Source organism: Pezoporus flaviventris, unplaced genomic scaffold (genome assembly GCF_033815535.1).
Source record: "Pezoporus flaviventris isolate CSIRO_AGI_PZ_B2104156 unplaced genomic scaffold, CSIRO_AGI_Pfla_v1 ptg000027l, whole genome shotgun sequence".
Taxonomy (NCBI): Eukaryota; Metazoa; Chordata; class Aves; order Psittaciformes; family Psittacidae; genus Pezoporus; species Pezoporus flaviventris.
Window position 1 is genome coordinate 1,587,105 of NW_026892575.1, and position 23,474 is coordinate 1,610,578.

The following is a 23,474-nucleotide window of genomic DNA, read 5'->3' on the forward strand; positions in this document are numbered from 1 at the left end:
TACTAATAATACCACCAAACAAAATAGACAAACAACAGTGATGCACAATGCAATTGCTCACCACCTGCTGACCAATACCGAGCCCAACCCCAAGCAGCAATCTGCCCCTCCCTGCCGACTCCCCCCACTTTCTGTACTGGGCATGATGTGCTGTGCTATGGAATACCCCTTTGGCTACTTTGAGTCAGGAGTCCTGCCTCTGCTTCCTCCTGTCTTCTTGTGTCCCTCCTCATTAGCAGAGAATAAGAAATCCTTGATAAGGGTAAGCACTACTTCTCGGTGTGTTATCAGCACTGTTCTCAAACTAGTCAAAACCACAGCACTGCACCAGGTACTGGGAAGAAAATCAACTCACCAGGAGAGCAGAATAGTTTCAGAACAAAAAAGAAAAACAACTGGTAATCTATAGCATGCATATTATGAGATTGAAAATGTTCAGGGTTGGTTCACCAGGGTCAGAAAAAAATGGCCAAGGCTTTTCACAGATATGTAAAGAATATTATGAACGAAAGCTATTTCACCCAGGCTGCAGGGAACACACCATTGTGATCACATTGCTTTTCACCTGTACTGTGACATACCTGTGACACAAGAAAGCACATCAGAACATTTCTGACAAGTGAGTAGCGAGCGGTACAATTAATAGATGTTCTCAAATCAGATGAACTCTTGAATGAAAATGTTAGCGTAAGAACTGACACATAACCACCAGGATGGTTATATGAGGTGCTTTTATTGAGGCGCCGGGAACAAGGGGTACGCACCCAAATCTGGTTCCAACTCCCGTCACATCGCATTCACAATTTATACACTAAAAATTTCGTAACTAATACATATTCAACACAGATTACATCGACTAATACATATGCATCAAGGATTGCTACATCAGTCTATTACGACATCAGCCTCTTTTGCGCTTGCGCAGCCCCCTCTGGTGGTCGCCCTTATGAAGTAAGGAGTCTTCCTCAGATGAAGTAAGTTCCTCAGGTTGTCCTCTTCACCTTTTCTCTACTTGGCTAGGTCCCAATCGTCTTGTGGATGTTAGCATTCTCTTATCTTCACCAGGATGCTTCTGGTATGCCCTTTTTGGCTATCTTAAACTTAGGTTCTGCTTGGGTAGAGTTTTACAATACATACATCCATACTCCCCTCACCATATACAGTTATGTTAGCTCTTGCTACCAAGACTACCATTGTAACATTTAGTTACAGAGTAACTATGATACAAAATGGCAAAGTTACAACATCTTCTAGTATACAAAGCCTCACTATTTATTTATAAATTTCTCAAATATAATCATTTTACTATTTTATATGATTATTTTATTCTAAAACCTTCACCCTCTCTAACAGAAAGACGGGCTTTGCACTGACTTTGGATATACGACTATAGCCTCCAATGCCAAAGAGAGGACTTCAAGCTATTCTTCCTACAGAAAAGCAGACTGACACTTTTCTGTCTCTAATAACATGACCATCATGGTCTCAAATGCATATGAGGAATATGCAACTTCAACTTTTGGCACTATGCCTTGATGTGCAGCAATACTTCAGCATCAGCATGGGTCAGTGTGATTCCTAGAAACTCAGTATGTCTACTTGTTTGGTTAAGAATAAAATCCAGGATGAGTCCTGTTGAATTGGTTAGTGCTAGTCACTGTGGAAAAAGAAACAATGTAAGTGTAAGCAGAAAGGAGATAGGACCTGGATCTGGCGGATCTCTGTTCTAAAAAATAACTGAGCGACACAGAGGAAGAGTGCAAGAGAATTGCCCCTATGCCCACTACATTTGATGACATATATTTGCATGCATAGCATGCATCAGCCTGCCTGGTCAAATGAGCAAAAGCCACATGAGAACGCCACTCCAAGTTTTCATTTTCGTTGGTGTGGCTTTCTTCCCCAGAAAGCATGGTGCAGACTAGTTAAATCAGCTGGATAACTCTTTTTAGCAGACTACAGTCTAGACTACATATCCATACTATTGCCTTTTACTTAAGAAATCCTCACCAACAACTACATAGTATGTTAGACCATCGCTGAGATAAGCAGCAGGTCCCAATTTCCTAGAAACACATTTCCTTCAAGGTTAAAAACCTGATATTAAGGCAGGCATCATAAGTATTCCATTTCAACAGTGATTATTGTTTTTACAATTGGAACAAGTTTAATCCCATACACATCCCTTTGTTGGAAGCAATTACATCTTCGACCTTACTCATAGTTGAAGGTTACAAAAATCAACATTACTAAAGGTTGAAGATTACTAAAAGAAAACTTAAGATAAAAATGTTACAACGAAGCTAATTTCAAAACCAGATACTGAGATACTGTGTAGACAGAGACAGAAAGCTGCAAGGTGATGCTCATGCACTTAGCAGCTCAGGGTGGATATACCATGGCTAATCATCACTTGTACAAATATTCAAAGCAGTGCACCAATTGAGTTGCCTTTACACTGTTACAAATTTCACCTCTATAATTCAATTACATTTTTAATCCTGTAATAAGACATTATAAGTATGTGCAAAAAGTGTGTTTTCATCTTGAGGATAAATCTAGAAAACATAAAACACTGCAAAAGGAGATATGCTGTTATCTCATTCTTCAGATAGGTAGCAAAGATAGAAAAGGAGAAATGGTTTTGTGTCAAAATAATCTTTTACTGAGACTGTTTACCCTATTTTCATTATCTTACACAACAATGAACAAGTAAAATACTCACACATTGCTATATACTGAAAATTTCCAACATAAAGCTGATTTTCTGGACTTGTTTAAACTTACTCTGCTGACAGTTCTGTGGACCGAAGGTGTTACTGGGTCTTCATTATACAAGAAATTTCTCTTTGTTAGGGAGATTTCTGGATATGTCTAATATCAGTAATTGTATCGTAGAACGGTCTGTGCTGGAAAGGACCTTTGCTAGATAAGAATCTGCTTATACCATCAGGGATCTTAGCACGTCTCAAATCCAAATTATTCAACATTCCTTAGTATCCATTTCCAGATTTGTCTACTTAGAAATGCTGCTAATGCTGATGATAAGTGAAGCTGAATGAGGAAGCACTGATAACAATACTCACAGGCTTCACCGACTCACTTGTCTGCCATCATTTTTCATATTAGAACAGACCTTCACAGGAAAGATAGCTGATCATTACATGATATGTTATCTCCACTTATTTTCCATTTTTGAAAACAAAAATCAACAGAACAAAAATCCCCCAATAAAAGAAACAAAAATACCACATATTTTGGACAGATATTACTTTTCTAAGCCTCAACCACCATTTCTATCACAACTGCATGAATATCTCTGACAAGTAAAACAGTAATTCTGAGTTTCTGCTTAAACTGTGTACCTGGAAGGGACATGGAAATTGTGACTTGTGGCACAACATGTCAATTTGTAAATAAACCAAGATGGTAAATATAAATTATTTCAGTGTTTTACTTTAGTTGGAGATTCACTGAACACATCAATGTATTTCAGCATGCCTGTTTCCTTGAGCTCAAGAAGGAGTCAAGAGAAAGTGATATTAAACAACTCACACATGCTTTATGTTTGGCCCATCACCCATTTTATGAATGATCAATACTTGGAGATATGTACATCTAAGAAATAACTCAACTAAAGCAAATCCTAGACAAGAAAGGCATGATTTTCCAGCACTATTTTGTTATTAGTGAAGATCACAAAAGTCCTTCCTATAATGAAATTCTATACACATACTCAACATAAATGAGTTGAGAAAATCACATTTAGATCTGAAGTCTCATGATCAGCCCTCTTTGTTTATGATAATCAGAGATTGGTCTGTGTTTAAAAGGCAATGGAGAAAGGACAGTGGCCTTCTACCCTACTTCTAAAAGAACAGTCCAAGGAGATCTGAAATACAAATGCAGTGGATATCAGAGTATTAAGTATAATACTGTTAGGAAGGTATGATATAAAGTCATACATTTTTAAAAGCTGTTCTTTAATTATTACTGTAGGTTTAAAGCAATAGGTTTCAAGGACAAAACAATGACTCTTTCAGATATGACAGCCTGTGAATGAATCAGGGTACATATATGATATTATTTGTTTCTCAAGCCTGCTGAGTAATCAGTTTCAGAAATTTCAATTTCAGAAGTAGAATTTGGACTAAAAAGTGTGTTTAAGCAACAGAAATTCCAAATAGTTTAGACCAAAACTGAAGCAGAAAGAATTTAAAGAATCTTTTTAATTCATATGGGGAAAATAAAACTAGGTTTTTTTTTCTGTTTGGGTGGGGTTTTTTTTGGTTCTTTTGTTTGCTTGGTTGTTTTTTTTTTTTTTTTTGTTTGCTTGGTTTTTGTTTGTTTTTTTATTTTATTTTGAAAAATTATGACTATTTTATGGTACAGATATAAAAAGAAAAAAATGCTGAAAGAAAATCAAGCTTATTCTCAGCCCCATGGAAATATCAACTTTATTTAATCTATTTTGAGGTAAGTGCAATTCATTTATTCCTAGCAGCAATGAACTTCTACAACGGTCCAAGAAAATTTCTTCAGTGAAACTTGTTCAGTGATTTTTCCCCTGATGTCCCACTTACTTAACTTCCTGCATTGTCACTCTCAATGAATCTTTCCAGTTAGAAAGTGGACCTCTGTCCTGGGTTCAGCAGTAGCAGTCATGTTTCTTCTCCTTGGTAGCTGGTGCAGTGCAGTGTTTTGACTTTCAGCTCGGGAACAGAGCTGATAGCGATGTTTTTGGTTTGGCCAAGGACTTTGTGAGCCTCATGCTCTGCCAGGGAGGAGGGGAAGCCAGGAGGAAGCAGAGACAGGACACCTGACCCAAACGGACCAAAGAGGTATTCCATACCACAGCACGTCATGCCCAGGATGTAACTGGGAGTTAGCCAGAAGGGCTGGGAGACTGCAGGGTTGGAGGAGGTATCGGTCAGAGCTTGGTCGGGCTTGGGGGGTGAGTTATCGGTCAGCTGGTGCTGAGGTGTTGTATTCTCTTCCCTTGTTATTTCCTTTATCATTATTATCATTGGTGGTAGCAGTAGTGATTTGTGTTATACCTTAGTTACTAAACTGTTCTTATCTCAACCCGTGGGAGTTGCATTCTTTTCGATTCTCCTCTCCGTCCCTCCGGGAGCAGGGGGAGGGCAAGAAAAGGGGGGGAAGTGAGCGAACGAATTACCTGACTGGGTTTAAACCACAACAGCCTCTGAAAAATACTTCTTGTATATGACTCTCCAAGATACTCATAACAGTTTTTTCTAGAGTATCTTTTTAGCTTGTTAATAAGAATATGCTCCTATGTGGTAGTATTACATTCTTTAAAGAAGAAAAATATATTCTAATGCCTCCTCACATATGTAAATATATTTTACAACAAAAGGAAAATACATTGTTTTGATACTATTTTTTAAATTATTCTGTACTATCAACCTTCTTGATATTTTTATGTGTTTATAAACATTTTAATTGTTTCATTATTTATTTCAATATAAGCCCAGCATTTCATTTTCTCCTCTTTTTTTAAAATAGGCAATATACTTGCCATTTTGCACCTGTGTGAAAGATAACCACTGGTGATTCAAAGAGCTTCAATTAATTCTCTCAAGTAATTTGGGTGAATTTCTTCCAAATGTATAAGCATCTGATTTAGAATGAAGTCTCTGTTCTGGTCTTTCTCTACACTGTCATAAATTCTTTTTCCTTTGCCACAGATGTTACCTGTTTTAAAATTACCACAGAGGAGATTTTTAGTTAAGATTGATGCAGAAAAGATATTAACACTCTGACCTAAAAACATCAGCCATCATTTATTTTACTTCTCATCTGAGAAGCAGACCAGCTCTCTCCTTCATTTTTCTCTTACTACTCATGCACTTGCAGAATCCTTCTTTTTATTCTTCATGAGCCTTGCTAGCTGTATGAGGTCTTTTGATGTTTCTCTTGTATTTCTGTGCTATTTTTTTTTATATTTACACTCTTAATACTTTGATTTCTTTTCTATAGGCTTTTTTTTTTCATGATCAAGTCATTGAGGAACTCATTATTTAGCTAACTTGGTACTTCACTAAGCTTACTATGCTTTCTTTGTTTCAGGAAAGCTTTTGCTTTTAGTCTTAATATTTCTTCCTTAAGTAACTGTCAGCCTCTCTAGAATCCCTTTTCCCCTTAGACATCAGATTTTACCCAGTGATTTTCTGAGCTTACTGAAATTTCAGTTCTACTTTATTTATTCACTCTTCCCCACCCCCACCCCCCTCCCCCCGCAGTCATGTATTGGACAACTTTATCCGTATTCAGATTCAGTCCATGGAATCTACTAATTCCTTTGATCACCTGGTCAGTTATGTCATTAAGTAAAATCCAAACAAATGATATCTCACACAGTATTGTGTGGTTTTCTTTTATTAGAATTTTATATATCTGTAGAATTTGCAAGATGTGTTTGGCTACTTATAAGAGGATAATATATCTCATCTATAAGAACAGTTCCAGACTGTCTCATTTATAAGAATTACAATAATGAATGTCATTTATCCATGTAAACACCCAAAATCAAAATTTTGAAGATTAATGTGGCTGGAATTTATTTACAAGATCAAAAGGAACAGTTCTTCTACTTTTGTATATCTCACGAAAAAAATTGTGAAGGACAGAGTCTCCCATAAGCTGTCACCTGTGAGACACAGGTCCCTTGACAGAATTGATAGATTTCTGTAAGCAACTATTTGCTATTCCTGTTTATTAAAAAGGATTTTCTAAATCATAGGCACTCATTGCACGTCGTTACCAGCATAATTGTCCTGGGTTCAGCAGTAGCAGTCATGTTTTTTCCTTTGTGTTAACTGGTGCAGTGCTGTGTTTTGACTTCTAGTTTTGAGAACAGCGTTGGTGAAGCCGATGTTTTCGGTTGTTGCTAAGTGATGTTTACCCTGACCAAGGACTTTGTGAGGCTCATGCTCTGCCAGGGAGGAGGGGAAGCTGTGAGGAAGCAGAGACGGGGCACCTGACCCGGGCTAGCCGGGGAGGTATTCCATACCACAGCACGTCATGCCCGGGGTGGGGGGTAACTGGGAGTTGCCCGGAAGGACAGGGGCTTCCGGGTGGAACTCGTTTTCTTGGCCGGTGGTATCGTATTCTCTTCCCTTGTTATTTTCCCTTATCATTGTTTTAGCTGATAGTAGCGGTGGTGATTTGTTGCTGGACTGTTCTTGTCTCAACCCGTAGGAGTTGCACTCTCTCGATCCTCCTCCCCGTTCCTCCGGGAGCGGGGAAGGGGAGAGCCCCGGTGTAGGGAGGGGGGGGAGACGAACACGGACCTTGATTGTTGTCAGCTTGGCACCACTCACTGGGAGTGAGTGAACAAGTTACCTGACTGGGTTTAAACCACGACAGTTCTTTTAACATAAACCAGATCAGTTTCATGATCAATGATTCTATTGTATTACAAGTCATTACCATAAAGTACAATGGGATAAAAACCTTAGCCCAAGCCCCACACTTGAAAAACACTAATACAGCCAATACCGGATGGACGTAAGATATGGTATACTGAAACTGTGAGATCAAGAGGAAAAACCTTGAGAGCCAATAAATCAGCATTGTGACGAGTGACTATCAATCCAGTCAGATCTGTTCTTATCTCAACCCCTCGAGCCCCACGTTGGGCGCCAAAAAGAACTGTCGTGGTTTAAACCCAGTCAGGTAACTTGTTCACTCACTCCCAGTGAGTGGTGCCAAGCTGACAACAATCAAGGTCCGTGTTCGTCTCCCCCCCCTCCCTACACCGGGGCTCTCCCCTTCCCCGCTCCCGGAGGAACGGGGAGGAGGATCGAGAGAGTGCAACTCCTACGGGTTGAGACAAGAACAGTCCAGCAACAAATCACCACCGCTACTATCAGCTAAAACAATGATAAGGGAAAATAACAAGGGAAGAGAATACGATACCACCGGCCAAGAAAACGAGTTCCACCCGGAAGCCCCTGTCCTTCCGGGCAACTCCCAGTTACCCCCCACCCCGGGCATGACGTGCTGTGGTATGGAATACCTCCCCGGCTAGCCCGGGTCAGGCGCCCCGTCTCTGCTTCCTCACAGCTTCCCCTCCTCCCTGGCAGAGCATGAGCCTCACAAAGTCCTTGGTCAGGGTAAACATCACTTAGCAACAACCGAAAACATCGGCTTCACCAACGCTGTTCTCAAAACTAGAAGTCAAAACACAGCACTGCACCAGTTAACACAAAGGAAAAAACATGACTGCTACTGCTGAACCCAGGACAATAATACTGTTGATTCAGTCAGAAACAGCACAAGAGAAGAGCAACTGAATCCATTGATTTTAAACTATGAATCCTATTGAATAGGCATTTTTCAGATAGAAAAATGAAATAATGTGCTAATCAATCAAAATATTCAAATAATAGATTCCTTAATTATGGTAAATGGTTATTTAAGATTATTCTTTTTAAAAGCTACTAAAATAATAGTATTTAGTAATAGATCTTTTTGTAATATTAAGTTATTTAGTAAATTGATAGAACTCATAATTAACGTATTTTTAAACAAAAGATGTTAAATGTAACACAGAAACTACATAGCACTTTTCTGGCTTAACCTCAATTTTAGTATCATGCATGCCACTTAATTGAAATTTTTACAGCAGTGTCTTGGCTGTAGCTCTGTGTTTCTTTCTGTGTTAATGAACACCAACATTAGAATTCAATTAGTAATGACATTAATATAATCTCATTTGCTCTTACTAGTATGCCCCTTCCAGCACACTAAATGACTGTCACAAAGAAATCTTGTATGTACTGACAAAGTTCATGGTGTAGGATTTCTTTACAGAGATGAAATTAGAGAGGCGTACTAACTGTATCTTTTTGTTGCATAAGGAATATAGTAATGATGGTGGAAATAAAGTATGAAATAATAGAACAAATTCCCATGGATTTGATGTGATGTGTGCATATTATTCACAACATCGTCTGATTATTTTTTTCCCCACTGTATGTAGGTCTAATTTTTCTCACCTCTTTTTAGAATATTTAAGCATAGCTTGGATCAGGTCAATAATTAATAAGAAAATAATCCTTGGAAGAAAATCATTGCTGTTTTAAAAAACTCTCATTTAGGAAACTCAATCAGTAAAATTTACATCCCAAATGCTACATAATTATAATACTTCTCTAAGAATAGACTGCTAAGTATGTATAGTGTACTAAACAACTAATAACCCAGTATGAGAATGAGAATGTAATCATTTTTGCATTATCAATAATCAGCTACCTCTCAGAAAAGGAAGAAACCTCCTGTTATCAACATTATACTCCTTTTGGAGAAGCATCAAAAATGCTGATGATGACTCACTGTAATACCACTCCCACCTCCCTCTTAAGGAAGACTAGTACCATCCATCTTACTCTCCAGAGGAATACTAAAAGGGCTAGCATAAGACTCAAGAAATAGTAGAAAGTTAAATCACTGTTAACTGTAGGGTTATTGAGAATTAACTATCTGGATTCTTTGGATTAAAAATGTTAATATAATTGCATCTAGACTAGTAACAACCATTAGATTGCTAATTCTGAAATTAAATTATGAATAAATTCTTGCATCTGTGCATACTTACCCTACACAAACTGCATGGGGTATTTGGTGTGTTATCCAGCATTTGACTGCCATTGTACCTTAGATATGACATCCTGGATTCACCTAGTTGAATCAGTTGTTTTGCAGGGTCCAGTAGGTGCACTGGGTCAGATGGAAAGAAAGAGGGTTCAAGAAGCCATGCCAGAACTTGAGATTTGGGGCCACAGACTGTACAGGATCAGGAGTTGCCCTTCAGAACATGAATGTCAATTTTTAGATTCCTTATTGTGCTGTTTGAAAGATAATACATGCAGTTGCCCTCTAAAAAAAGTCCACTGATAGTGAGGTCACGAATGCAGAGAGCAAAAGTTTTAGCAATCTGGAATTAAGATGTGAGTTGTACAAAAGGAAGGAATACAAAACTCTGCAGAAGGAGGAAAAGCAACAGAGGCTTTTTACCAGTTCTAAGAACAGATGCTCAACAAATGCACCGGAGTTGTAAAGTTAACAAGGATGTTAACATCTATTTTATTACACTTCAGAATCTGGAAGGTATGTAGCAAAAGAGGTAACAAAAAAAAAAAACAACAAAAAAACAAAAATGTTGTATGTCAACATTTAAGTTTAGCTCCAAGAATAGGATCATCTTGCCTTTAAAAAAATATTTCCTGTATGATGTTCTCCAAATCATGGAAATCAAACTTCTCCAACCTGCACTCAGTCTCTGGCTCTCTACTACACAAATAACATTAAACTGAACTAGGTGTTGAATGAGATAAAATAAAACTAGCTTAAAATGCAAAGCGTATCAAAATGTCAAGTGCTCTGAAAGAACAGGCTCTAGCTATCTCAAGTGGGGAGACAAAATAAAGAATTTATGCATGGAGGTTTAATTACCACATCTCTGAACTTTTAAGAATTTGGCTTTTCAAAGCTATTTCAGATGTGTGCAAACATGAACATCTTTAAAAATATTTATAGCAGTTATTCTTTGTGGTTGAAGTTCAACAGAGAAGATAATGGGAAAAAATGCAGATCAAAAGCATAAAACAAGGTAATAACGGAAAAAGGTAGAGGACAGATCCTCAGGTATATAAGCCACCACTTAATATGGCTTCCACCAAACTGTAAATACAACTTTAGTTATATAATACTGCAATAGACTGGTGGATTATGGACCCAAACTCTATTTGGTTAAGTTAGAAACTCAGAAAAACAGCACCTCAGGAGGTTCAGATTATTTGGAAAAAACAAACAAAACAAAACAAAAAAAAACCCTAAACCATAAAACCCACACAAACTCAAACAAAAACCAAGCCAACCCAAACAAACAAAACAACTGTCCCCACCTCCCAAATTCACTCAGTGTGTATTGCAGCCTTGGGCTTGGTTAGCCTTTCAGGGAGTTAAATCTGCATTCGCAGATGTTTCCAAACCTTTGCTAGACAAAGCTCTTGACCTTATCTAACACTAGGCTGATAATCATTCTTCTGAAAGTAGAAAGTTGGCCTTGATGACCTGTGGGGCTCCAACCAGGTAACTCTGCTATGATTCTATGACAAAGCCATTCCTTTTGTCACAAGAATTGATAACTTTTTTTTTTTCCTCACAAGCACTCTTTTCTTACAAGAACTTCTGTGGCACTGACAGAAGTCAATACTACTTCAATAACTTATTGTAGATTCAACTGAAGTGATGCACTTGAGAAGACTTTCCATAAAGCAGATTTAATCAGAAAAGGAGAAGTACAAAGCATCTTATACCTTTCAGCCAAAACTAAGAACTTAATAGAGACCATTGGGGTGAGAGAAAGGAGAGCATACAGGGATGTGAGAATTTGACCACAGCAATCTTCTTATTTAACAAGATCATAACACTGGTATTCTTCTCAGCTGAAGAACTGACACCACACCTTTAGCCACAGATTTTGCTTAATCCAAATGCCTTATAGAAAAATTTAAAAAAGACCTTTGTGGTTTCAGACTAGAAGATGCCCTCTGGCTTGGCATGGGCTGCTTTCTGAAATGGTTTAGAGCTTTAGAAATGATCAGTGATCATTCAAATAACCTACCAATACCCTTTGCTATTGGTAGGTTATTTATTCACAGGACAAGTTTTCAAAGATAATGTAGCTGGACTAGAGCTATGTTTTGAGGATACAGTAAACAAATCATCCTCACAATTTTATCTATGATGGAAGACACTAAAATGGGTTCCAATGGAAGAGGAAAGTAGCCTTCACTAGGAATCATGCAAGATAATTGTTGCATCACTGTTATTTTTATCTGCCACCATTTTAGAATAATTACTTTTTTTTAGGCATTGTTTGTACAACGTAATATTTTCTTCCCCTGTATTATCTCACATCTTGGGATGTTATCAGATATAACAACAAGTCTCAAAGATATGCTACAAGTCTCAAAGTCCAGCTCATGGAAAATATCTGATTTAAAAAATACCATGTATTTTGTTCATGCATTACAGTTTTTATCCAGTTTTAGCAGACTTCCATGAATAATTATGCCTACAGTACTGTCTTTATCATCTGCCAACTTCCCTTGGTAAACTCCTTTTTACTGTTATGAAAACTGGTGTAATGGTATGCTACTTTGCAAGGCAGTAGCATAAACTAGATTATTTTAGGAACATGGAGATGCTCATTGCTCTCAAGTTGCATAAACATAAATAAATGATAATTTTAAAATATTTAAATTAGTCATGGTATATTTTATGACTCAGTTTCCCAGGTTATCTGTCATGCCACTGTGCATTTTACCTAGCTCTTTTAATTTTTCTTATACTTTCACCTGCTAATTACAGCAGAGCTTCTTTGGATGAATCACCACAGTTGATTCCATTAAATTCTGATAATTTTTCATTTACTTAGGAACTAGCATGTCTTTAGGAACCTGGGCATGTTTGTCGACAGCAGGCTCAGTAGGAGTCAGCAGTGTGCCTTGATAGCCAAATGGGCAAACTACATCCTGTAGTGCATTAAATACACCATAACCAATCAGTCAAAAAGGTGATTATTTTGCTGCATTCTGTGTTGGTGCAGCCTCAGCTTGAGTGCTATGTGCAGTTCCAGGCTTCAAAATTTAAGAAGGATGTGAAGGTCCTTGAATGCATCTAGAAGAGGGAAACAAAGCTGGGAAGAGGGCTAGAAGCAATGTCGTATGCGGAGAAGCTAAGGACTCAGAGTTTGTCTAGTTTGGAGAAAAAGAGGCTAAGGGGTGAACTTACTGCTTTTTACAGCTTCCTGAACAGCAGAAGTGGATGCTGAGCTCTTTTCACTGGAATCGTAGTCATAGGACACATAGTAATGGTTCAAAGCTGTGCCAGGAAATGTTTGCATTGGATATTAGGAAGCATTTCTTTACCAAAAAGGTGATCAAACACATCTTAGAGAGGCAGTTGTTGCCACAAAACCTGTCAGTGCTTAAAAGGCATTTGGACAACGCCCTTAATACGTGTTTTAACTTGATCAGCCCTGAAGTGGTCAGGGAGTTCAACTAAATGGTTGCTGTATGTCCCTTTCAACTGAAATAGTCTATTCTATTCTATTAGCAATCATGTCCAATGGATACTGACACTGTGAAAAGAGGACTTAGGAGTAATAAAAATCTAAATCTCTAGGCCATTTGTGAATTATAAATAAAGTATAATGCATTATAATAAATTGTTATTCCAAATCCCACTGACCATGCAGATAGGCAAATCTATGTTAGCTCTAAAGTCTCATATAACCCTCAATCGAATAAGTCACTTCAGTTAGAGATAGCTGAAACAGATGTGCAGAGCATTCTTCTTAAAGGCACAGATAAAAATATTAAATATAGAGAGAGATTTAAGAATTTTAATATTTTCTTTAAGCTGTAATGTACTATTTCAAAAAAGCAGATAACATTTTGCATTAATCCCTGTTCACCAACGTCACCATCCCTTCACTGATTAGTAACAATACATTAAAAGCAAAACAAAAATACAAAAGCCAGCAACTAGAGGACATTATATCAATGCAACAGCTGAATGTTTAACAAAACTTCTATTTTCATTTGTAAATAGTCATTACAGAGGGTTTGGTGTCCTGTATATTATACACTCATAAAAGGACAACACTGGCACCTCATTTCACACGAAAACTTTGAATAAATTGGTGATTTGGAAAACAGTTTAATTGATTATACGGGAATTAACATATTTATTCTCCTATGCAAAACTGATCAGATCCACTGCAAACTGTCCTGTTTTGTACACAATTCAGTTCCAAAGCAGAAGCAGAGTTGATAGAAGTCACTTGAGTCTGTAGTTAAACATTTAACCAAGTTGTCCAAACTGTTCCTTCAACTGGCAGCTGATCAGCTTTAAATAAGATACTTAAAATAATAAACGTATCAGTTATGACAGCAAACATTTAATTTGAATAGTCATAACAGATATTTGACACTGTCCTGGGTTCAGCAGTAGCAGTCATTTTTCTCCTTCTTAGTGGCTGGTGCAGTGCTGTGGATTTGACTTTCAGCCTGGGAACAGCACTGATAACAATGCTGATAACATTGATGTTTTTAGTTGTTGCTAAGTAATGTTTACTCTGACCAAGGACTTTCTGAGTCTCATGCTCTGCCAGGGAGGAGGGGAAGGCGGGAGGAAGCAGAGACAGGACCCCTGATCCATACTAACCAAAGAGGTATTCCATACCACCACACATCATGCCCAATATATAAACTGGGGGCAGTTACCCAGAAGGGTTAGATCACAGCTCAGTCAGGCTGGGTGGTGAGCAGTTGTATTCTCTCCCCTTGTTATTTCCTTTATCATTATTATTATTGGTGGTAGTAGTAGTGATCTGTGTTATACCTTAGTTACTGGACTGTTCTTATCTCAACCCACTGAAGTTACATTCTTTCTACTCTCCATCCCTCTGGTAGTGAGGGGAGGAATAAGTGGGGGAAGTGAGCGAGCGGCTGTGTGGTTCTGAGTTACTGGCTGGACTTAACGACAGATAATTTCAGATGTCTCAAACACAGTATCATCTGGACTCTTACAACCATTTCAGTCATTTCTTACTGGTTATCATGTAAAAATGTATGCAGAGCTACATGAGTTACTCCTTTACATTACTTCTTTGGTAACTGGCTTCAACTTGGTGAACTCCACTACTACCTTCCTTGTCTCTATACAGCAAACATCTGAAAGTGAAACTGAAAGCCCACTAGGCCATGCTCGTTTTATTTCCAGTGCTGGTTTGATTTTTCCTCTAAAACTGACACTAAAAATCACCAATCAATATTTTTCAGTGTCACTCTGTCAAATATGTTCAACAACATATGTGTAAGAGAAGAGGTATAGGAAATCTGACCTAGAATTCAAAAGTCAAGCTATGTTTTTACTAGTGGTTGGTTAACACACCCAACATTAATGAATGCCCTCATTTTCAGAATTTCTTATTTAATTCCTTGTATGGTGAATAAGAGCTGTGGGTATTTGATGCCCAAGAGCGCTAAACTATTTTGTAATTGCACTTAGGTAACAATTTTGTTGTTGATGGATGAAATGGAATAAAATCCTACTTTTTCACTAAGCTAGCTGCATCATCTCCAGAAATTAATTATCATAAAGAAAAACCCTAAATTAAATTTAAAAAATCCACACTGGATAGCGGTGAAAGTGTGATTGCACTATGCACTATGGACTGAGGTACAAGGCTAAAAATTATATTCTAAATTAATCTTGTTTTCTTTGTAAGGTAGACACATGTACATGCATGTGTTCAATAAATAAGTAAGAAAAGCCAAGAAGATACTGTCCTCTGTGAGAAGGGCAGAAAGGAAACACAAAGATTCTTGCTGTCTGTGTGACAAGGGAACCCTGGGTTGATACGAACTAGAACTAGGGATGACACCCAGGATCCTGTAAGGCAGACGGCAGATTTACAGGGCAGTCTTTATTACCCAGTGGGCTCTTTTACTGCCAAAGCCGTTTACTTTCAATATAGTGTCAGAACTACTTAACTGTCTGGTCCAGAAGCACTGTTACAAGAACTTCAGTGCTCTCTCCTACTAAAAGAATTGGGACACATGTGCTAAAACATTGGTCTCCACTTTCCAGCAAATTATTTCCCGACATTTCACAGCCCACAGCTGTCTCAGAGACCCCAGACTGAGAAGCAGTTGCTTGAAGTTTGCCATCTGAATGCTAGTCATACTTGAGAATTCACTCTACTATGGTAAGAATATTTAACTTTTGAGATAAGAGGAGTGTGGGTGCATCAAATATTGGAAATCCAGGATCTCTATGTTGAGAAGTGTATGAATTCCCTTTCAGGTCTAGCAGCAATAAACAGGGGCACCATATAAAGAAACACCACCCATAGGACTTCAGGGTTTAATTGGATCTGCTAGGTGAAACCAGAGTACCCTTAAGAACCACCTCCCTCAGAAGTGCTAAACATTTAACAATTAACAAAGATTGCTGCTTGTAAGAACTCCATGTGAGACTTTAATAGTAGCAAGTGCAAGCCAATGAAAGGTTTTATAATAATGTATGCATTCTTAGTGAGTGGATTAGAATCCACCTTGGATTAGACTGCAATTTCAAAGGGTTATTTACAGCTAGAAAATATAGAGCAATATTTCTGTAAAAACTGATGTTGGTCCATCTGCAGTAGAACTCCATGAGTTTACATGGGTGAGGGTGCAATTCTTTGTGCTCATAATTCTGGACAAAACTACAACTCTGACAGAGCAATGATGCTCTCCTCTTTAAATTGCTTTAAAAGAACTGAATCTCCCTGAGGTAAAAAAAAGATTACAGCACTGCTAATATATTACTCTGAGTTTGTAAAATGACTGCAGAAATCAAATTGTACCTATCCCTTAATACTCCACCATGGAAGAACTGGGCACTCCACTAATTTGATTTTATTATTATTATTTTCAAAGTATGAAAGACACATTCAAGTGATGATAACATTTCTATTTTGGAGGACTTCAACCATGGATAAATTTGTAATTAGCTGTGGATGACCTCCTTGGTTTATCTATTATGATCAAAGAGCTGTAAGGTATAATATGAACATGCTTTGGAGAGGAAGGTTCCCAAGTACTTTTTATTATGTCCATATAGCAGAGGCTTAATGATTCTTTCACTTGCCCCACAAAAAAAGAAACAACCAAAAGCCATGAGGAAGCTTAACTGGAAGTATATGTCAAGTGTGTGTAAGACCCAGTCCTAAGCTCAGACTGTCCTCCACAAATACAGTATGATTTGATACTCAAAATAATATAAGGAGTTTTACTCCTTCTAGATATTTTTATTTTGTGGGGCAAGAATTATACAAAACTGGCTACGTAACAAGGCAAATCACTCAGTTGCTTTCCAGAAAGCACAAACTAACCACAAAATTGGCCCTATACATTCTCTAACAACCAAACAGATACTTTAGTATATAAATACTAAATTGCACTCTTCTGTAAGCAATATATTTGCTTTAAAACTAAAGTTCATTTTCTTCATGCATTGTTCAACACATACAACATAACATTTTATCCACTTACATGTTGTGAACAAGGAGGGAGGCTACACATGATAAAGGGGGGAAAAAGGCAAAAAATAGTTTGAAAATACAAGGCTAAAACAAGACCACTTTGGCAACCATGTTAGAGCTGATTAAGCTATTGTGCAACTGCATACTAGTAGTGCAAGATTCAGATACCTCATGAAGTATCCGATACCAGACTCTCAGGGCCACTACGACATCCTGGCTGACAGATATCCAATAACTCTTTAATTTCTTGACTTGTAAATAGGAGGTATTTGGTGTTGTGAGTGGAGTACAGGATTTCGTGATCTTTTCTTCTGCGCTGGTTTGGAAGCCACTTCTCAAAAAAATAAGAATTGCAAAATGGAACCTTGTGTATATGTGATGAGAAAGAACACAAGCATGTTGTACCTTAAACATAGCTGAAAATAGTCTAACTCTACCACATTCTTGGCTAGACTCTGAAGAAATTAAAAAAGCAATTTCTGTCCAAAGTGTTTTTCCAGACATGTCACTGTTTGACAGAGAAGTCACTTAGATGTACACATTTGTCAACATATACAGAACTGGACCACCTTAAAAATTCAGTACCTGTGGCTTAGCACATTGTTGTCCTATAATCCAGCAAAAATGAATCACTAGTTCCACAGGCACTATTAACAACTGAAGTGCATATAATTAGATTAGTTTTAAAATGAAACAGCACTTCAAAAGGTATATAGACTGCTAGAAAACGTAAAAACTTTGTAAATGACAAAATAGAGGATATCTTGACCTTTGCATGAAAGTTGGATTTCACTTTAGCCTAATTATATCGCAAATCATCTCCTCTCTATTCAGGGCAATTTACTTTAAAACCATGAAAATAGGATGTTTCATCTGAGTGCATGTTGAAAGTACATAAACAAAATTTACATCAAGAGCTATCTAAAAGGGCCCAGAACCAGGGTATTTAGCTCTTCTATATTCATGATGCAGTTAGCTGACTCACAACAAACTTATTTTACGTCATTTAAGCTAACCTGACAACCTTGCATAAGGACCACCTGTTACCTGCCTAATCATCACTTCATTCGCAGTCTCTTATCGCACCTAAGCTGCTTTTTAAACTTATGCTATTATTAATTCTATACATAAAAATGAGTTCTGGCAATTTCCTGATTTTCCTCTCACCTGCTAAGTAATAATCAAGTTGCATAAGGTTTCCTATTAAACAGAATTCTTTCAGATGTTCATACCTTAGAGACGATTTTAGAAAAGGGAGCAGATGTTAATAGGTTCTCATCAGCTTCTTCAGCTTGTTTTCTGCAGCATGCTTCTAAGTCAGTATTACATATTCTTCTTCTTTTCCTTTAAATCTTTATTTGAAAAAAAATTTAAAGTATTTTATTGTCTCTTCAGGAAAATGGAATAGAGTTTTCTGGAGCTAAACCCAACCCTAGAGTGCTTTATTTACACATTTCTTAATTGCTGGTATTAAATAAACAACTAAACAACAAACACCCAAAATAAGTACATAAACAATGTCTCCCCTCCAAAAAAAAAATTAAAAAATCCAAACCAGAAAAAAAACCAGAAACCCACAAACCAAAGAAAACCCCAAAACCGAACACCAACCAAACAAAACTAAACCAACCCTGTAAGACACATGCATTCTACATTTTAGTCTACACATCAACTGGGCCATTTTCTGAAGGGGAAACGAATGCTTACAGACCCAGCTGATGAAAATATTTTTGAATGAAAACAAGAATAACTGTACCAGAAAATAAACCAAACAGGAAACGTGAAAGGTTTGTGGCTTGAGTTCTTTCAAGTTCCACATCAAAATAGTTACTAGCTCATTATCTGTGTCGTCTTTATTAGGGTTATACAGCTTCCAAGTTTAGAGATGGGTCAATTGCTGAGGTGAGCAGGTCGAGAGAGGACACCTTCAAACGGAGCGGGGGGAAGCTCAGCGTCCAGGAGCCTCAGCTCAGAGCGGCGACAGCCACCGAGGGAGCCTCAACTCCTCCACAGAACCTGCCCAGAGCCGGCAGCTCCGCTGAAGCGAGCAGTGGCGAGCAGGGGGCGGAGCCAGCAGGGGCGGCACCAGCCCTGAGTGGGTAAAAACCTGCCCCAGGGAGCACCGCGAGCAGGGCGGGTCGGGGATGGTGAATACATGTCTTGGGAGCAGGCACTGGTCTGGGAGCTCTGCTCTGGCTGCCCCGGCGGTGGCAGCGTAGGCACCCAGACAGAGCCGATGAGAGGGGAGGCTGCAGTGCAGAGCTCGGGGTGTAGAGAATGCCTGCACTGGTCTGGTGAGGGGAGGGTGCACAATGGGCAGGGCTGCACTCGGTGCTCCCTGGTGGTGGTCCTTCTGCAGCAGGGGCTGAGCTGCGGGATGCTGTCAATAGGCTGCGAGATGTCAGGGAAGCTGAGAGGAAGCAGGAATGCTTGTTCCCGGCCCAAACTGTGCAGGGGCCCCAAGCGTCCCTTGTACCTCTTGGAGGAAAGAAGGAGGCCGTTAACTCAGGGAGCTGGGAAACTGCAACAACAACAACAACAAAACTCCACAAACAAAACAATAAAAAAAGGAGGAAGAGGACAATTAAAAGCAAGTGGCTTCCTCCTAAATCTGTTGTCCCCACCCAGAACCGCGTTGCTGTCCTGCATGGGGCTGATGAGGAAACACACTTGAGCCATGAACAGCCAGCTGATGCACTGGGAAAGAAGATCTTTACTGGTGCTGCCAGGAAAAAGTGGTGGGTCATAGTAGGAGGGGACTCTACTTTGACAGGAACAGAGGCACTCGTCTGTCAGCCTAACCCAGTTTCAAGGGAGCTGTGTTACCTACCAGGGGCATGGATCAGGGAAGTTGCAGGGAGGCTGCCTGCTCTGGTAAGTCCCACAGACTATTACCCACTTCTGGTAGTGATCCATGTGGGTGCTAGTGATACAGATAGCAGTAGCCTGGAGAACATAAAGGACAACAGAGCCCTGGGAGAGGTGGTTAGGGGCTCTGGAGATCAGATTGTCTTTTTGTTAATTCTCCAGGATACAGGGGAGGACCCCCAAAAGGCTAGGAGGATTTGCCATATTAATAAATGATTAGAAAGGTGGTGCCATAGTCAGGGGTTTGGGTATCTTAAACACAGGGCCCAAGTTAGTAGGCCAGGTCGACTGGGGGCTGGTGGAACCGGTCTTACAAAGGGGAAGAGCTGTTTTGGTAGGAGGCTTGCCAGACTGGTTGAGGAGGCTTTAAACTAGATATGTTGGGGGAGGGGGGCATCATTCCATCCCAACACACCCAGTCAGTTGCCAGCACCTGTAATAAATGGTTGGAGCAATGTAGAAATATTCCAGCGGCTTCAGCCAATGAGCCGGCTTCATTTGGAGCTCAGCTCAGATGCCTCTATACAAACACCTGTGGCATGGGGAGGTGTGTGCATGTCTGTGGGGGTATTATATAACCGGTATCACAGAAACATGGTGGGATGGCTCCTGTGACTGGAGTGCTAGAATGGAAGGTTACAAGCTCTTTAGAAAGGACAGGCCCGGCAGGCGGGGAGAGGAGTTGCTATTTATGTTAGGGTGTCGTGGTTTAAACCCAGCCATGCAGACTCTCTCTCCCCTCCCCCCCCCCCCTTGCCCTCCCCCTGCTCCCAGAGGCATGGGGGGGAGAATCAAAAGAATGCAACTCCCATGGGTTGAGATAAGAACAGTTTTAGTAACTAGGGTATAACAGAAATCACTACTGCTACCACCAATAATAATAATGACAAAGGAAATAGCAAGGGAAGAGAATACAACACCTCACCACCCGCCGACAGATAACTTGCCCCACCGTGCTCAACTAAGCACGGACCAATACCTAGTCCAGCCCCTCAGTGAGCTAGCCCTTCCGGGTAACTCAGTTACATCCTAGGCATGACGTGCTGTGGTATGGAATACTTCTTCGGTCAGTTTGGGTCAGATGTCCTGTCTCTGCTTCCTTCCGGCTTTCCCTCCCCCATGGCAGAGTAGGAGACTCACAAAATCCTTGGCCAGACCAAACATTTGAGCAGTAACTAAAAACATCGGTGTTATCAGCACGGTTCCCAGGCCGAAAGTCAAAAACACAGCAATGCACCAGCTACTAAGAAGGAGAAAAAATGACTGCTACTGCTGAACCCAGGACATAGGGATAGGCTGGAGAGTATGGAACTCTGTCTGGGGACAGGTGAGCAGTCAACAGAGAGTTTGTGGGTCAGGGTTAAAGGGAGAACACCTATGGGGGACATTACTGTGGGGATCTGTTAGAGACTGCCTGATCAAGAGGAATCTGTGGATGAAGCACTCTATAGACAGACAGGAACAGCCTCATGCTTGCAGGCCCTTGTTCTCATGGGGGACTTCAACCACTGTGATATCTGTTGGAGGGACGGTACGGCCCGGCACAAGCAATCCAGGAGGTTCCTTAATTGTGTGGAAGACAAATTCCTTCTGCAAGTAATAGAGGAACCGACAAGGAGAGGTGCCATGCTTGACCTCGTGCTCACCAACAGGGGAGGGCTGGTTGAAAATGTGATGCTCCAGGGGAACCTTGGTTGCAGTGATCATGAGATGGTCAAATTTGAGATCCTCAGGACAGTGAAGAATGTGCAGCAAGCTCACTGCTCTGGACTTCAGGAGAGCAGACTTCAGCCTCTTCAGGTACTTGCTTAGTAAGGTTTTGTGGGATATAGCCCTAGAGGGCAGGAGGGGCCAAGACTGTTGGATGATATTCAAGGATCATCTACTACAAGCTCAGGAGTGTTGCGCTGAACTAGAAGGAAGTGCTCCTTTGGTAGATAAGGAGCTGCTGAGGAAACTTCGAGGGAAAAAAGAGGCTTATAAAAGGTGGAAGCAAGGACAGGCGGCCTGGGAAGAATGCATGGATGGTGTCCAGGAAGCTAGGGACCAGGTTAGGAAAGCTAAGGCCCAGTTAGAATTAAAATTGGATAGGGATGTTAAGGATTACAGGAAGGGATTCTATAGGTACACTGCAAATAAAAGACAGACTAGAGAGAACAAAGGCTGCATCCCAAAGGTATCAGGAGAACTGGCTACCCTGGATTTGGAGAAGGCTGAGGTTCTGAATGACTTCTTTGCCTCAGTCTTCACTGGCAAACCCGTGACCACACCACCCAAGTGCTGGAAGGCAGATGCAGGGACTGTAAGAATGATGACCCTATGTTCACTGTAGAAGAGGATCTGGTTTGAGACCATCTTAAGAAGCTGAATGTGCACAAGTCCATGGGACCTGATGAAATCCATCTGCGGGTCCTGAAGGAGCTGGCAAACGAAGTTACTAAGCCACTGTCCATCATAGTTGAAAAATCATGGCAGTCAGGTGAAGTTCCTGATGACTGGAAAAAGGGAGCTATAACCCCCATTTTCAAGAAGGGGAAAATATATGACCCAAGGAATTACAGACCAGCCAGTCTCACCTCCGTGCCTGGCAAAATCTTGGAGCAGATTCTCCTGGAAGGCATGCTAAGGCACATGAAAAACAACAAGGTGCTTGGTGACAGCCATCATGGCTTCACTAAGGGGAAATCCTGCCTGGCCAATTTGATGGCTTTCTATGATGGGGCTAGGGAACTGATGGACAGTTGATGTAATCTACCTGTCTTGTGCAAAGCATTTGACACTGTCCCACACAACATCCTTGTCTCTAAATTGGAGAGACATCAATTTGATAGATGGACCACTTGGTGGATAAAGAACTGGCTGAATGGCCGCACACAAAGAGTTGTGGTCAATGGCTCAATGTTCAGCTGGAGACCAGTAACGAGTGGTGTCCCTCAGGGATCGGTGTTGGGACTGGTCTTGTTCAACATCTTTGTCAGTGACGTGGGCGGTGGGATTGAGTGCGTCCTCAACAAGTTTGCCGATGACACCAATCTGTGTGGTTCGGCTGATACGCTGGAGGGAAGGAATGCCATCCAGAGGGACCTTGATATGCTTGTGAGGTGGGCTGATGCCAACCTCATGAAGTTTAACCATGCCAAGTGCAAGGTCCTACACCTGGGTCGAAGCAATCCCAGGCACAGCTACAGGTTGGGCAAAGAAGAGATTCAGAGCAGCCCTGTGGGGAAAGACTTGGGGATGTTGGCCGATGAGATAATGGACATGAGACGGCTTCAGTGTGAGCTTGCAGCCCAGAAATGAACCATATCCTGGGCTACGTCAAAAGGAATGTGACCAGCAGGTCAAAGGAGGTGATCCTGCCCCTCTACTCTGCTCTCGTGGGACCTCATTTGGAGTATTGTGTGCAGTTCTGGTGTCCTCACCATAAAAAGGACATGGAACTGTTGGAACAAGATCAGAGGAGGGCCATGAGGAT